Consider the following 18,424-nt stretch of genomic DNA (forward strand, 5'->3'; position numbering starts at 1 on the left):
GTGTCCATGAAGAACAGTTTGATTCTGGGTATAGACGATTTTCGAATACAAGATATCATCCTTGAATATAAGAATGGAAGGTGTATTTAATATTGCAGTATACTAGATACGTAAACTAAAACCAAGCCATTGCCCAAACCTTCAAGTGGTTCCGCCAGAATGGCTTCAATTACAACATTTACAAAACCAACAGGTGGTGGATCGCAACCCATCGATTGGGAAACGCCGCCCAACACAATTTAGTCTCGTTTTTCCCTTAAAGTTGTCCTTTTTTTTTGGGGGGGCTACCGACTAACCGCTCTTCTCGATTCGGTCGGTGGTTATTCGCTCTTCCTTCTTCTTCGGTGGACTTTTTGCTCTCCACCTTCTGTTCCGCACCGCCCCCCAATCCCCAATCCCTGCAAGCTTGCTGCTTCTTTCGTTCGTCATCATCAACCATTTGCAGGCGAGCAGGTAAGCGGCCTGATTTTGTCTTATTTCACTTCAATTTCGTTGTCCGATCTTTTTGTTGCTTCACCCCGATGGCCAGAGTTCCTTTCTCTCCTGGCACTGGTCTGGAGGCCTTCTGAATGGGGGGGGGGACCTGCTTCCTCCGGTGACGATTCACGACACCCACGGAAGTTCACATCCGAAAGATCCGCCTAGCTGCCCAACATATTTCTTCTTCTTCTCCGTGCACCGCCGTCTTCTAACTGCAGTTCCCATTATTATGCCATGATGACAACTCCCCCCCCCCCCCCACACGTCTTCTTTCCGCTCACTAATGAAGGGAGTTCGATTCGAACTCGTTTCTCGCCTTTTTGCAACTTCAATCCTCCGCACTTTCACAACAGGTTCCGGATTCTACCCGGAGAAGAAGCTCGATATCACACCGTCTTCTTCCAGATTCAGCCTAGGAATTACCGAAGAACCGCTCGTGAAAACCACTCCGCCACCAGAAGCAGCAGCAGTCTGTTTTCACGCCACCGAATTTCGCTGTAACTTTTTCTTCACCGAAACAAAACGCGGCCGCGACGACCAAAGGAAGGAAACTACTGCAGCCAGCAGCACACAAAAGCAGCCATCAGGTCCCAACCCAACAGCTAGCCGCACTACTATTTCACTCACTGTATGTATACATGCACGCGAGCAGCATAAAAATGTATTAATTTGGTCCGAACTGGCTCACTTCACTACACAACTTCATAGCCCCAGAAGCAGGCAGCAAAAAAAAACTCCGCTCTTGGTTGCGAAAGGAAAATATAAAACCAACAACAACACTTTGCACTTCGATCATCGAAGTTCGATGAGACCGAAGTATATTGACAGCTATAGAAGGTATGCTATTCACGACTGTGCATTAGTATTAGTAGATAGTTATGAACTTTTTCTGGATTTGCATAGCGTTTGTTATATTTTAATGCAATTTAAGTTAATTTAGGTATTTAGGATAACAAAATATCGATGGATTAGCAGAATAATTTGTAACGTATCTGATTGGAAGGTTATTCAATGCATTTGTTCTATTTATGATGAGTATTTTCCATGTTTCTCATCAAACCCATTACCTCCCTCAGAAATAACTAGCCGTGCAATTTGTTTTTTATTTTACATACAAGAATATATTTACTAAATGTACATAGAAAGGCCTTATTGTACGGAATGCAGGAATTGAATCCGATATAATTTCTGAAACTTGACCGAATGTCTAGTTCACATAAGGGGCCCATATACAAAGGAGTGGGAGTGACATTGAGGTCAGTTTTGAGTTGAGTATACTGAAAAGTTTAAAGCTGTACAAAAGTGTTTTTGGAAGATTTTCGATAGACCCTTTCGATATTTTAGATAGGTATAATAAAATAAATAACACAAGGTGCATTTACTTGTTGTTTATTGTTCAGTGTAATTTAACTTTCGATAGTTGTTCAAATCTTACATCAGGATTTTCTTTATTTTCTTCCGCTATGGTCCTGCTATCTGATTCTCAGAAGTTCTTGGAATAAACTTAAAGATTCGTGGTATTTGTTATCAAGTTTTAGCCCAAAAATGTTAGCCATCGGTTTCTCTGCACATTGGTCGTTGGAAATCTATGGAACGTAACCGGTTTACATGGTTCTGTTTTAGGGTTTCTCCGAATATAATTTGCTCCTGCATGTCGGAACATGACAATTCGACAGTTTGATGGTGAAATTTAAGCGACGTTATAAATTATTAATGAAGATTTAAATCTGTAGACTCAATGGCATTTCAATTTACATAATGACAGCTCGTCCCGTAGTAACATTTGCCGAGCAATGATTCAAAATCGATTTCCATACTAACTTCATGTATTTTAAAAGTAGTTCCAGGGCACGGAAAAATATGAAATTTTGGATTCTGGCTCAATTTTTAAAGTAGAATCATGATATGTAAAAACCTGGATACCCCTAAACAATCCGATTGAATAACTTGAATTTATATTCCGATTTCAGTACAAATCTGAAGTATTTTCATAACTATTTTATCTGTGTGAGTATTTTCGTGTAAGATAAACAAAAATGCAGCGTACCTTTAGTAGCTGTCAAAATACGTTGCGATGAGACGAAAGGACTGACGGGAAACTCAAACTGCGGTGTTGACTGACAGCGACAGAAGGAAGATATCCGACCAGTGTTGCCAAATTTGTGTCGGTTCCGGAGGCTCAAAACTCTTTTTATCTGTACTAGAGATTTTAAATATTGCATAACTAGTAACTGATCGAGCAATAGTGTGTAGCAAGGTGATTTTAAGAAAATTAACGGATCAAGCTAAAAAATGTATATACCACTGAGAGAGTGGAAGATCATCTCAAATCATCTCCAAAATAATAAAACAAAATTTCTCCATCGTTGCTCTCTGTTATTACAAGCAATAACTGCTTTACGACTTTTACGCAACGCTTTTTCATTACGGAACTCTTCTGAGTTGCAGAACGAAACAGAGGCAGATATAAAATCGTCATAAATTACTGGAATTTAGTAATTCTGTGACTATCCGTGATTTTTGAGTGTACTTATTTTTATTCCCCCCCCTCAAACCTTCCAAGTGGCCTCGGGCATAGAAGAAAATTAATATTTGTATCAGCCTTATTGTCCTCTGCAAGATAAATCCACGTACTGCGATTATATAAAAATGTCGATATACCGTCGCAGTGATAATGAAAATCACCAAATGTTTCAGATTTAACAAATTTGATACATTTGCGTCCTTCAAGAACGAAAAAATCCAAGCCTACTTGAATTTAGACGTTGCGTTTGAATTACACGCATATCTTCTGCGCGCCGCTGGATGTGGATTGAAAATGAGCGCCGCAATATCATTTCTGGATAAATCTGTACTTGTGGCATCACTGTATCCGACAGATCGCCGAAGTATATTGACAGCTATAGAAGGTATGCTATTCACGACTGTGCATTAGTATTAGTAGATAGTTATGAACTTTTTCTGGATTTGCATAGCGTTTGTTATATTTTAATGCAATTTAAGTTAATTTAGGTATTTAGGATAACAAAATATCGATGGATTAGCAGAATAATTTGTAACGTATCTGATTGGAAGGTTATTCAATGCATTTGTTCTATTTATGATGAGTATTTTCCATGTTTCTCATCAAACCCATTACCTCCCTCAGAAATAACTAGCCGTGCAATTTGTTTTTTATTTTACATACAAGAATATATTTACTAAATGTACATAGAAAGGCCTTATTGTACGGAATGCAGGAATTGAATCCGATATAATTTCTGAAACTTGACCGAATGTCTAGTTCACATAAGGGGCCCATATACAAAGGAGTGGGAGTGACATTGAGGTCAGTTTTGAGTTGAGTATACTGAAAAGTTTAAAGCTGTACAAAAGTGTTTTTGGAAGATTTTCGATAGACCCTTTCGATATTTTAGATAGGTATAATAAAATAAATAACACAAGGTGCATTTACTTGTTGTTTATTGTTCAGTGTAATTTAACTTTCGATAGTTGTTCAAATCTTACATCAGGATTTTCTTTATTTTCTTCCGCTATGGTCCTGCTATCTGATTCTCAGAAGTTCTTGGAATAAACTTAAAGATTCGTGGTATTTGTTATCAAGTTTTAGCCCAAAAATGTTAGCCATCGGTTTCTCTGCACATTGGTCGTTGGAAATCTATGGAACGTAACCGGTTTACATGGTTCTGTTTTAGGGTTTCTCCGAATATAATTTGCTCCTGCATGTCGGAACATGACAATTCGACAGTTTGATGGTGAAATTTAAGCGACGTTATAAATTATTAATGAAGATTTAAATCTGTAGACTCAATGGCATTTCAATTTACATAATGACAGCTCGTCCCGTAGTAACATTTGCCGAGCAATGATTCAAAATCGATTTCCATACTAACTTCATGTATTTTAAAAGTAGTTCCAGGGCACGGAAAAATATGAAATTTTGGATTCTGGCTCAATTTTTAAAGTAGAATCATGATATGTAAAAACCTGGATACCCCTAAACAATCCGATTGAATAACTTGAATTTATATTCCGATTTCAGTACAAATCTGAAGTATTTTCATAACTATTTTATCTGTGTGAGTATTTTCGTGTAAGATAAACAAAAATGCAGCGTACCTTTAGTAGCTGTCAAAATACGTTGACAGATCGCATCGCACCACTACAACGATAGGCGATAAAAAGACAAACAACCAACACCAACTCAGAAAAACAGTGTAGAACAGAGCTGTCATTCTCTGTGAAGCTTCACACTTTGAGGTTTAGCGAAGAATCGAACCTGATTTTCAGACTACAGTTCAGGGACGAATTACGGATGAGTGCAGGTATGAAATCTGTTAAATCCGATGTTTTCTTCGGTCCTTGTCTGAGAATAATTCTCGCGTAACTTTTCAAAACGTCCTAAGTAACAAATGTAAACAAATCGAGATTATCATTGCAAATCATTTGCGTTGCACAACTCAGCAGCACATTAGAACACTCCTTCTGATGTATTAACAATAAATTAAACTATTGAAAGCTTAACAAAATGACCAATGTTTAAAACTGCATCGCTTTTAATCAATTGTTACATTGGACCTTTGATCAGAGAACCAACCACATGCCCTATGTAACATTTATGAATAAACACGATTCTAATGTTACATTGGACATTCCTGAAAAAAGCTTTGGAATGGAGTTTAAATGGTAGAATGATCTGTAGAAGCGTGTCTGAGACACTACTTAGAAGTATATAATGTCACAATTACTGCTTCTCAATCATTTCAGTCGATATTTTCAGAGTCGCACTGCCTCGCAAAATTGAAAACGCTCAAGTGACAATAAAATAATGACAAAGACAAATTAAAGACCCCCATGTCCCTTGCAGTTGCTCAAAATTTTATGGCTCATAAGGTAATCTAGAATGCCGTTCAAAGTGTACTGCGATCTGTCAAACTTGGGTACCTTTTGCACTACCGAGGGACCAAATGCAGTACTAGAAGTGGTACCCAATTTGAGCCCGAGTGTGACGGACCTGATAATGAGGTACACAAAACTGTATTTTGGTCTTTTTGCCAAACCATGTTTTAATGTTTCGCAACTGCAACTTCTCTTTTCATATTATTAGCGCTTTGCGTGCATGTAGGGGAATGATATTGAGCACAAGATTGAGCATCATAAAGCCATTGTATAAATCTGATACAGATCCATGGTCGATCAAGCATACAAATATGCTTCCCGGCAACAACACGAGCAACGTGCATGCGCGACTTGCTCACACATAGTTGCAGAGCGATCAATCAAGCTGTATGTATTTGTTAGGCGTTGGCTCCTTTGGGCGCTGCCATAGTAAACGCGTCGAGCGATGCGTGCGCGTGTGCGAGCCCGCAAAGCAGAATATCAACAACAGGAAATCCTTTGATCGCATCGCGTTCGCGGACGCGGACGCGTTACTATGGCCGCACCGTTTCTCAAGTTCCTACAACAAGATGGACGGCGTCGTCATCGTCATCATTCCCCACCGCAATTTCTTGTTTCCACCGACGGCTGGTGCTGATTGCAACACAGCCGTCACCACCACCACGTCATGCATGGGAAACTCACACATGATCATGTGGGCGAAACCGTCATAAGAACGGGGGGGAAAATGAGGGAGAATCAGTGAGAGAGCAAAATGTCCTACATACAGCTCAAAGTTTCCCCTCCTTCTGTTGTTACATAGGACATGTTCGAAAAGTAATTGTTGATAATGCCCGGTGCGTCCAGAATCCGCTCCGGTGCATTCGGAATGAAGCGGGAACCGCTCTTCGTGGACATGGGTATTTTCACCGAGCAGACAACTTTGAGTGAGTGCATGTGTCATTCCGTAGCTCACTTTGCCTTTGTCTGGTATGACCAAATTCGCTTGTTGCCGACATCACTTACCTTAATCACTTCCAATAAAATCTTGATGCGCTCGAAATTCTTGGGGCGTTTCGTTCCGTTCTGCTGCTGTCCTTCCTCTCCGCTTCCGCCCCCTGGCTTCCTCGTATCAACATATAGTGAAATCCGTAGTCGGTCGGTTGGGAATGAATCTGTCCCCGCCGGAAGCTTGCTTCTGGCTGAGCGTTTTCGATTAACTTCCTACCTATTCACCTCCAGGTTTCTCACTCGGGGTCTTCCCGCAAAGCGTCTCGGCGGAATCGTTTGCTGGCTAGTCGATCGAAACCGACAGCTTCTGTTCATTGTGCTGGCGTTGAAAGTCGATGATGCTGCCGATAGATCCATATTTTTCTGCCACCGAGGAGCAGGTCCTTTCGTCAGTTTGCCGTTCTGTTCTTTTTAATTATATTGTTCAGCTTATTGAGATAACTTATTCACACATTTTTCACAACGCAAACACAGGAGGCCACCTTCAACAGACGATTTTTTTTTTTTCGCACTGACGTTCGATCGCAACTTGTTTGTACTCTCTTCACTCCGCGTCGACTGCTGCTGCTGAGAGCAGAGCAGCACCACCCGCCTTCTAGTAGGGAACTCTTCATACATACGAATCACAGAGTGAATCACGTCTTCAAACTGGGGGAAAAGCGAGGAGGAATCAGCGAGAGCAAAAAGTCCTATATACAGCTCCACGTTTCCCCTCCTTTTGTTGCTACATAGGATACATAGATAGAGGGGAAATGGCGACGCCGTGGCATTGAATGAATCAAAACAAAGAAAAGCTGGTGTATGCGATTATTACACCGCAACAAAATAAGCACTCTGACATGAATGAATGCGCACGTGGTAACGAAATGCAATAAAACAAGCTTTCTGTGTGCACAAATCAAAATGTCCGATGTTACAATAACTGAAACAATATGACCAAAGTGAATGCCCAATGTACCTATTGTTGAAACAAAACGGCCTATGGGATTCATCCTATGTACATATTGTTGGTCAAAACGTCCTATCTGATGTTTTTATAGATTTCAGCGTAATTTCCAAATAAATTGTCAAAATGTCAATTCTTACGTTGAACTCTATCACACTGCTTCCCTCTAAAGGCAACACAGTGGGGGAAAAATGTTTCAGTTTGATACAGTTTAAAAATATATTTTCACAACCTTCAAGCTCGATTTTCTCGAAATGTGTGAGTTGTTAGTTAGGTCGTTTTGAAAAGTTACGCGAGAATTTCTCCTTTTTTCTTCTTGGCATTCTTCTTCTTCTTCTTTCTGGCGTTACGTCCCTACAGGGACAGAGCCTGCTTCTCAGCTTAGTCTTCTTATGAGCACTTCCACAGTTATTAACTGAGAGCTTACTATGCCAATCACGCTAACTCAGAAGTACCCATTAATGGGTACTTTCGTACCCATTTCCAACTAAAGTGGCTTAACCCATTTAATGAGTAAAGCCGATTTACTCATTAAAGAGTATTCGGCAGCAACTTCAAAACATGGGTATTTTTCACTCTTGATAGGTTTCGAATAAATGGATAAAAAACTCATCTTTTGTCGATTTCGCTCTTTATTCAGGAGGAGTTTTTTTTACCAAATTATTACAATAAAACTCAAACGAACGCGAATGAAACAATGCATCTGTTTTATTTGAAATATTATATTCAAACATTAACACAATCATAATTTGATTAGTAGCGTAAAATGATCTATCTACAGGACACTTTCCCGATACTCCTCCACATGACATGGGCACATCGGAAATCGGCTCCGGAAAATGTTGCGCCACATCCAAATTCGTCCTAGAATGAAAACGATGAAAATAATCACCATTTGACCAGAACAAAAACCGTTCCAAAAACTACTTTCCTTGAAAAGATATTTTTAATGTTTTTGCCAGCACAATTCAAATCCGAATTGACAATCCAAATACGAATAGTTTCAGGAAAACACAAAAACACGCCACCGCGAAGTAAGCTTCAAAATGGCGATGCTGCTCGTCAAAATATCATGCGTATTATATACCCATCATTGGTAAACGAATGGGAACTTCATTAAGGGGATTAAGTACCCTTTTTATGACATTTGAAAAATACCCTTTTTCTGACAATTCAGCACGCTAACTCTGAAGTACCCATTAAATGGGTTCCATGTACCCATTTTTATGACCAGTACTGAATTGTCAGAAAAAGGGTATTTTTCAAATGTCATAAAAAGGGTACTTAATCCCCTTAATGAAGTTCCCATTCGTTTACCAATGATGGGTATATAATACGCATGATATTTTGACGAGCAGCATCGCCATTTTGAAGCTTACTTCGCGGTGGCGTGTTTTTGTGTTTTCCTGAAACTATTCGTATTTGGATTGTCAATTCGGATTTGAATTGTGCTGGCAAAAACATTAAAAATATCTTTTCAAGGAAAGTAGTTTTTGGAACGGTTTTTGTTCTGGTCAAATGGTGATTATTTTCATCGTTTTCATTCTAGGACGAATTTGGATGTGGCGCAACATTTTCCGGAGCCGATTTCCGATGTGCCCATGTGGAGGAGTATCGGGAAAGTGTCCTGTAGATAGATCATTTTACGCTACTAATCAAATTATGATTGTGTTAATGTTTGTATATAATATTTCAAATAAAACATATGCATTGTTTCATTCGCGTTCGTTTGAGTTTTATTGTAATAATTTGGTAAAAAAAACTCCTCCTGAATAAAGAGCGAAATCGACAAAAGATGAGGTTTTTTTTATCTGTTGGGTAGTCTCAGCTTCGGAACGTTTCAACACTTATTGACAGCAGATTCTGTTTGATCAGCTTCAATGCTGGAAATTTATTTCATTATTTATTTAAACTAAGCTAACTAAATTTACAAAAGGACTTACATTTTAGTATTTTCTTGCATTCCGAAGAACAACTCTCCAACTATCAACTTAGCTTTTACTTGACTTTCTCTCAATTTCCACAGGTCATAAATAATAATAGAATTCATGTATAGCTCCATCAGTGTTGCCAGTTTCACCAAAAACATAAAACCTCCACAACAATCTCCCCCCCGTGAAACTGGTAACACGTCGAATCTTTTTGTTGATTTCCTATTTTCCATGGAATTGCTACTATCTTTAACACAGCAACATCTATTATCCACACACTCTTGTCGACAATTGACACCACCTGGATCGAAAAGTACCAACGCTTCACACAATTGAAAATGTATTTTTGGGTCCAGTATAATGGAAAATTGACTGCGATCTATAAACAGTTTGTTGTATTCCGTTTCGCGAAAAACGATCGATCTGTTCTGATCAATGTAAACTATATCAAAAATGTTTGTTTTAGGTTTAATTTGTGAAGCGAAGGCAGTGCCTATAGAACACTTTTGCTGCTCATTGTTTGTACCCAAATTTGGTGATGTACGGTTCACTGCCACTCCAATATATTCCGAATCACTGCGGCAGCTAGGCCTTATAGCATTTGCCATACCATACTGACTTTCAACTGCTTTCTTCTTAGCACAGAAGTCTAACTTGACCTTTTCAATAGCCTTTTTAAAACTTTCCCTAATTTTGATCAACCCTTGATCGTACTCCTTTTTTATACGCCTCTGCTCCTCCTCATAATGTACCCTCCAAGATTTATTCTCCTCCTCCAACAGGATAAGTCTTCGTTCAATATCCTCCATAGTGGTCATCTTCTCTGACAATGATAAAATAAAATCATTGAAGTTTGTTGGGTAGTCTCAGCTTCGGAACGTTTCAACACTTATTGACAGCAGATTCTGTTTGATCAGCTTCAATGCTGGAAATTTATTTCATTATTTATTTAAACTAAGCTAACTAAATTTACAAAAGGACTTACATTTTAGTATTTTCTTGCATTCCGAAGAACAACTCTCCAACTATCAACTTAGCTTTTACTTGACTTTCTCTCAATTTCCACAGGTCATAAATAATAATAGAATTCATGTATAGCTCCATCAGTGTTGCCAGTTTCACCAAAAACATAGAACCTCCACAACATTATCCATTTATTCGAAACCTATCAAGAGTGAAAAATACCCATGTTTTGAAGTTGCTGCCGAATACTCTTTAATGAGTAAATCGGCTTTACTCATTAAATGGGTTAAGCCACTTTAGTTGGAAATGGGTACGAAAGTACCCATTAATGGGTACTTCTGGGTTAGCGTGAGTACTGGTCATAAAAATGGGTACATGGAACCCATTTAATGGGTACTTCAGAGTTAGCGTGATGACCATTATCATGTGGCAGGTACGAAGATACTCTATGCCCTGGGAAGTCGAGAAAATTTCCAACCCGAAAAGATCCTCGACCGGTGGGATTCGAACCCACGACCCTCAGCTTGGTCTTGCTGAATAGCTGCGCGTTTACCGCTACGGCTATCTGGGCCCCATCTTCTTGGCATTAAGGTGAAGATAAATCGAAGCCTAAGTTCAAATTTTCAAGAGCACGGATCTGGAGAACCAAACACTCGTTTGAGCTGAAAATCAATCGATTAAGTTTTCAGCTTAAACGGATCTTTGGTTCTCCAGATCCGTGCTCTTGAACATTTGAAGTTTGGCTTCGATTCATCTTCACCTTAAGTCCTCACTGGGACAGATCCTGCATCTCAGCTTAGTGTTCTTATGAGCACTTCCACAGTATTAACTGAGAGCTTTCTTTGCCAAAATTGACATTTTCGCTTTCGTATATCGCGTGGCAGGTACGATGATACTCTATGCCCAGGGTAGTCAAGGAAATTCCCATTGTGTACCTTGTACCCGCGGACTTTAGCCAATCGGCTAAGGAAGGCCCCTCTGAGAATAATTTAATCTATTTTAATAGTTTATGATCTCGCCCTAAAAGCCACTGACAATCAAGTGGGTAGCTTTTTTGTAACTGAGCAAACGATATTGATATGTTATTTAATTTTGGGACGATCCTCGTATATCTCACAGTGGATAATTGTTATCTTTGAACTTTGATCTGTTAAAAAAACACAATGAGCTACACACCGTTTACCAATGGCTTTTAGGGCTAGATCATTAAATATGCAATAGTTTTACCAAAGAACTTCCACTTTAATATCCGTACTGGATTACGGCACTTTAAGGTACAGGGATTACTCTAAAAGATTTCTCTTGAAATTTGGCAAGAGTTTCTCCCGGAGTTATCCAAAGAGTACTCATGTAGAACTTCTAGAGTACTTTTTAAGGCTCCAAGTAAAATTTAAGCGAATGTCAGAACTGAAAGAGCGGCGTTTTTTACAAAATAATCGACAAATCAGCCGAGTAAAGTAAAAAACACACAGCTGTTTTACCTCGCAAATAAACAAATTCAGTGATTTTACTTCTTTCAATTATTTTGGAGAAAACTGCTTTTCTGTTTTGCCATTTGCTCTAATTTTATATATTTTTCACGACTTTTGCTGGATTCATCTAAGTATTTTGTTGGAGGAATTCATGGAAGATTTTTAGATTTATAGAGACAACAATATATGTTGTCTAATATATGGGGATTTTTTTTATTTCCGTACAAAGTGGGCCGAAAGGTCTCAGATTTTCATGAAACTTTTTCCACAGGCAGGGCTCATCAATATATAAATAAAAAAAAATTGGAAAAACTCAGGGTCGCCTATTTTCCCGGAAAACTCAGTTGGAAATTCTATGTTTTCCCCTGACACTACTTACTTTGAAAAATCATAACTCAAGAACGAAGCATCATAGAAACAAAGTTTTTTTTTGTGAAAATGAAAGCAAATTTTCTCAGGAATAAAAACAATGTTAACTGGAAAAAGTTTTCCACAAAATTTTCCACCGTTGAGAAAATTCGTAAAGAAAAGCCGAAAAAACTATGCTCCAACTCGTGGAAAATTTTCAAAAAAATATTTTTGAGAAGATAATTTGATAAGCTTTAATCGCTGAAATTTTTGAAATGTACTTTTTCGTTTTTGAGTTATGGCTAATTTTGTAAAAAATTGTGCAAATGTGCCATTTTGAGCCTTTTCTTTGAAAAATCATCACTCAAGAAAGAAGCATCGTAGAAACAAAGTTTTTTTTTCATGGAAATGAAAGCAAATTTTCTCAGGAATAAAAAAAAATTAACTGGAAACAGTTTTCCACAAAATTTTCCACCGTTGGGAAAATTCGTAAAGAAAAGCCGGAAAAACTATGTTCCAATTAGTGGAAAATTTTCAAAAATATATTTTTGAGAAGGTAATTTCATAAGCTTTAATCGCTGAAATTTTTAAGATGTACTACTTTTTAATTCCTGCGATTTTGTGGAAAACTTTTTCCAGTTATTTTTTTTTTATTTGTGAGAAAATTTGCTTTCATTTTCATAAAAAAACACTTTGTTTCTATGATGCTTCGTTCTTGAGTTATGATTTTTCAAAGTAAGTAGTGTCAGGGGAAAACATAGAATTTCCAACTGAGTTTTCCGGGAAAATAGGCGACCCTGAGTTTTTCCAATTTTTTTTTATTTATATATTGATGAGCCCTGCCTGTGGAAAAAGTTTCATGAAAATCTGAGACCTTTCGGCCCAAACCCGTACGGAAATAAAAAAAAATCCCCATATGTGATTATTTGAGAGGATTCCTGCAAAAAATCTTCCTAAGTTTAAAGATAAAACATCAGATATTTTGCAAACATCAAATTCACCCATCAATTTGGTCACGTATCAAGAAAGGCAAACAAATGATCAAGTATTTCTGGGTAAATCCATGAACAATCTAAACAAAGGAATCCTTGGGAATAAGTTACAATTTAAAGAGGAATTCGAACCCAGGTCCAAGGCTCAACAAGTTGAGCTCTTACAATCACGCGATGCCAGAGAAACTTAAGATGAAACATCCCGGAGTCCAAAGATGACCGCCACACAATGGCCGACTTGTGCCCCTACTCACGTTTTCGAAGGCATTAAACTGGAGATATAGTTGCAAAACGTTTCTGATCTTCTCAATTTAACCTTTTTGCTAGTGCCAAAATAAAAAGTGCATTGTTCTTAAAATGACACCTACACGTTAATGCTTCCAGTGGACGATTTGCACTTAAGGAAGCACCACCCTAGACAACGAACTAGCAGGCAACGCCCAATGGTTCAGCCGAAATACTTTCCTGACGAAAAGATTTCCGGACTGAAGCGGGAATCAAACCACACTCCTCGACACGATGTGGCTAAATGCTTCTTAACACTAACACTTAACACTAACTGGGGCCCAGATAGCCGTAGCGGTAAACGCGCAGCTATTCAGCATGACCAAGCTGAGGGTCGTGGGTTCGAATCCCACCGGTCGAGGATCTTTTCGGGTTGGAAATTTTCTCGACTTCCCTGGGCATAGAGTATCTTCGTACCTGCCACACGATATACACATGCAAAAATCATCATTGGCATAGTAAGCTCTCAGTTAATAACTGTGGAAGTGCTCATAAGAACACTAAGCTGAGAAGCAGGCTCTGTCCCAGTGGGGACGTAACGCCAGAAAGAAGAAGACACTAACCGCACGGCCAAGAATCCCAGAAATCATCACTAGATTTCCTTCCTTGGTTTCAGCGATGCTTGAAACTGACAAATAGAAAAAAATCCTGTAGAGTGACAGCCAGTGGAAAACAGTCATCAATTATTAAAATTCAGTAATTCTGTGACTATCCATGTTCATAGATGACTACGTGGTTTATGGACGGACCTTTCAAGGTTTTCTGTAAGTGCAAGTGCGAGTGGAGCACTTAAGTTACAGTCCGAACTATTATTCATATAATGTTGAATATTTCTTAGCCAAACCCACGGCTACGAAGCAAATCCCCATGCTGAAGGTACCTGGGTTCGATTCCCGGTCGGTCCAGGAATAGAAATTTCCTTGACTTTCCTGGGCATAGAGTATCGTTGTACTTGCCACACGATATACGAATACGGAAATCACAACTTAGGCAAAGGAAGCTTTCAGTCAATAACACTGTGGAAGTGGGCATAGAACACTATGCTGAGAAGCAAGATCTGTCCTCTGTCCAGTGGTAACGTAATGAAGAGAAGGTGAATATTTTATCAAGGTTAAAATTTTCCTCGAAAACTCATTTCAACGGCCTTTTTTAAAAACTGAGTATTAAGGTAGATTTTCAACTTTTTGAAAACCTAGCCACTACACTCATGATTGTCTCCAGAATCTTCTCAGGATTCTTTTCAGAACACTCTCAGGTTTCTCTTCGGAATCCTCTCAGGAACTCCAGAATCATCTAAGAATTGTATTCAAAATCCTCTCAGGTTTCTCTCCAGAATCCTCACTGAAATCTATTTAGAATAATGCTAAGGATTATATTGAGAATCCTCCTGTATCTCTATAATCCTCTACAAAATCCTCTCATGAATCTTTCGATATTCTCTCCAGAATCCTCTCAGGAATCAGGATTATATTCAGAATCCTCTCAGGATTCTCTCCAGAATCCTCTAATAAATTCTTACAGAAATCTTTTCAGAATCCTCTTAGGATTCTCTCCAGAACTCTCTCAGGATTCTCTCCAGAACCTTCCCAGGATTCTTTTTAACCCTCTGTAAACTCATTCAGGTATTTCTCCAGAATCCTCTCAGGACTCTTCTCAGAATCCTCTCGGGACTCTTCTCAGAATCCTCTCAGGACTACCGAATCCTCTTAGTATTCTATTCAGATTTCTCTCAGGGTTCTGCTCAGAATCTTCTCAAGTTTCTCCTTAGGATTTTCTTCAGAATTATTCTTTCAGGATTCTCTTATAAATCCTTTCTAGATTTCAAGAACTTTGAAGGGCCTACGAACCGTGCTATTTTATTTGAATTCCATCGTATTTAAACAGTGCTATTTGATATTTCGCATGATAGGTATTTTCTAGTGATGGAAACAGGATATTATGACTTTATTCTTAGTGTGTGAATACAGTACACGAAACTGAAGACGGCCTTACAGTTGAGGTCCAAATATGCGCAATTGTCAAAAGATACAAACTCTAGTGGAATTGAATGGTATAGTGGTTAATTCGATTTTCATTTACTGATAATTTTGAGATTCTCCAAAAAATCCTTCTAGGATTCTTACAGAAATTCGTTCATGTGCTTCTTTTAGAGATTCCTTCGATATAAACGTCAGGGATTTCTTCAAGAAATAATTCAGAAATTTATCCAGCAAATCCTCCACGCGTTTGAGATTCCTCCAGACATTTTGCCATAAATTCCTACAAGGATTCCTTTAGACATTTCACCAATAATTCCTTCAAAAATACCTACAAAAATACTCCAGCGATTATTTCACTAGACATAAATTTCTACAGGAATTCAAAAAAAAATCACCAGGATTTTCTCCAACGATTCGTTCAAAAATTACAACAGGGATTCTAGGAAATTGTTCCAAGAACTTTATTTATTTTATTTAATTTTATGATTTATCTAGAAATTCTTTAAGAAATATCTCCGTAGATATCTCCAAGAATCGTCCCATGAATTTTCAATTAGTATGAAAATTATGGGGAGCATTTTCGTTTGTAATTTTGAAAAATCCATGAGAAATTACTCGACAACCTTTTAGAGGAGTCTGCTAGAATAATCCCTACATGAAATGTTGGCGAAACCCTTAGACAAATCGCAGGGAAAATTCATAAGACGATGGACGAATTCATTTTAAACTCCTGACAGAATATCCAGGGCTGGTAGCAAAAAGTGGTACCGAAAAAAGTCATTTTAGTGACCAGATTTGAGAAATAAGTGACTAAAAAGTGACTTTCGATTCTCGAAAAAGTGACTTGAAAATCTAAACGTAATCACTTTTATTTCAATTCTATTATACTGTTCAACGATCAATATCCAATATGATAGGGAATATTCAATATAATCTACTGCAGGTAGTAAATCTAGTTGAATATTTGGAAATGTTTATTGTACTAACAAAATTTCAACATATTGCCTATTTTTTTTAAGGCGAAGTGTACGCGTCGTTGATGATTGTTGCTAATTCATCTCACGATTTCGAGTCAAAGAAAATCAGTTGGTTTTGCACTGACACAGCTGAAAACGTATCAGCATACTTTATGCATGTAAGCGCGTAAAGTGATACTTTTTCAAGTCAATATAAACTATCAAGACTGAGTTTTATCACTTTGAAATATAGGCTGAAAAGTCATCATTGTTGCCAAAACGAATGACGGGCTACTTAGCCTTAAACAGAGAAAATAACATTTAAGTAAATAATCTAATCCTTTGTTTAAGCAGATTTTCAATCTTTTCAAAATTCTCTGTCTTTTATATCACTCAAGTATTTAATTTTGTAAATTTCAATATGAATTTGGAACATTTGTGAAATCAAAACTAGATCAAAATTACGGAAAATGTAAAACTTGGGCATTATTCAAACATAAAACGAATTGAAAATGATGATAGAAGATCGAATATTGTTTGAAATACTTCTTAAAACCAATGAGTGATATTAAAATTTTCCATCGGTAAGTTTAATGGGGAGGTACGTTTGGCCGGATGGACATTTGGCATAAAGACGATATGCTCAATAGGCTGTTCTTCTGAGTTATTTTATTAAAGTAGTTATTGACATTAAGCTTCCAATATTTCAATCAACATTACTTGGACACTTTCATGATTCGCTTGACATTGGAGGTTGAAGCCGGTTGAATAAAAAAATAAAAAAAAAACTTCGATACCGTCAAACGGGGCTTCTTTTGACATTATTTCCACATTCTTTAATTTTAAGGATTTGTAACTCTTAGAATTATGGATAGATGTTGATAATTTTTGCCTATATTTAAGTTGTATATGTGCGTAACAAATGTGCAAAATATGAGGCAAATCCATCAAGAAATAACAAAAATGCTTGAATAGCGAAAAAAGTGTGTCCTTCAAGATAAAAAAGGGGCTACTTTGGACATTTTCACAATTTGCTAATTAAATGATTTTTCCTTATAACTTTCAAACTGATTCAAACAGATTGTCGTCAACTGTGATGTTATTGAACGTTTGTCATTGATAGACTTAATGTAGAAAATTGCAAAGCTAGAATCAATTACACATATATAACAAATTTCAACGAAACTATTCACTATTCTCAGTTTGCAGTATGAAACTTAAATTTTCAACTTCCTCTTAAATGGAACTATCAGTTACCAATGCTCGATTTTAAAGTTGACATAAACGAACGACGTAACTACTAGGTACTGCGATGATAAATGAGTTATGTACAAAAACTCTTTTTTTTTGTTCTTACTATTATATGAACGATATGTTGAAGGATCACATAAATACCGGCAACTAATTTAATACCAGTAAGTAATTTTCATTAAAAACGCAATCTATGAAGCAAAGTTTAGCAAGATCTTAAAGAAGTAAGTTTGCTTTTGTAATATGCCTTTAGCTTCTTACCAGTTTAGAGTAGTTTAATTTAAGCATTTGAAGGATGCAACTGTTCTGTACTACAGATTCATGTAAAATATGAAGAAAAACTGTTTTTTAGAGTTTATGTTGTGAATTTGGCATTGGTTCGTATTGAAATATGTGTGTTTTATGTCTATTCACTTTAACAAACATTTATTTTATTTTTTTTATGTTATAAAATACACAAACCAAAACATTATAATAAAATAAAAGTTGCAAAAATAAGACCTTTGATCAATTATTTTAATAAAACAACAATTTTAAGCAAAAAAAATCACAAAATTTTCATGAACATGACGATTTGATAGTTTTGTGATGCTCCCAATAAGTTTCCACGACATGGGTAAAATTCAAACAATGTTTGTATAGCCAATGTTTTATACCTTGTGAATATTTATTCGAGCTTTTTTGAAATGCTTTCTTGTTTATCCTGTTATTGTTGATGTTGTTCCAAGAAAAAATCATGCCTAGTGGTAGAGCATATATTGGTTAATAAAAGTGCTGAAGACACAAAATTGCTCAGAATAATATTTACGCTGGTAATAAATACAAAAGGTGAGTGTCCAAAATCAGAGGCGTCGCGTCCGCATGTGCAATATGTGCACTGCACAGGTGGCATCTCATTCATCCTGACCGCCAACAATATGTATAACTTATCA

General features: G+C 37.3%; 2 protein-coding genes across 6 annotated transcripts in view; both read right to left on the reverse strand.

The window, feature by feature from the left end:
* Positions 1-18,424, reverse strand: part of LOC5570208 (40S ribosomal protein S12, mitochondrial) — a 154,418-nt gene that overhangs the window by 128,893 nt on the left and 7,101 nt on the right. The window lies entirely within an intron of this gene.
* Positions 1-18,424, reverse strand: part of LOC5570203 (E3 ubiquitin-protein ligase NRDP1) — a 76,866-nt gene that overhangs the window by 51,552 nt on the left and 6,890 nt on the right. The window contains exon 1 of one of the 5 annotated variants that reach the window (XM_001658934.2): positions 904-1,309. The exons of 1 other annotated variant lie outside the window; for it this stretch is intronic. The gene's annotated coding sequence lies outside the window, so the exon portion shown is untranslated. Of the gene's footprint in view, positions 1-296; positions 695-903; positions 1,310-18,424 lie in introns of those variants that run through there. 3 more of the 5 variants (XM_021848894.1, XM_021848895.1, XM_021848896.1) reach the window with 3 other exon arrangements.

Source organism: Aedes aegypti, chromosome 3, assembly GCF_002204515.2.
Source record: "Aedes aegypti strain LVP_AGWG chromosome 3, AaegL5.0 Primary Assembly, whole genome shotgun sequence".
Lineage (NCBI taxonomy): Eukaryota > Metazoa > Arthropoda > Insecta > Diptera > Culicidae > Aedes > Aedes aegypti.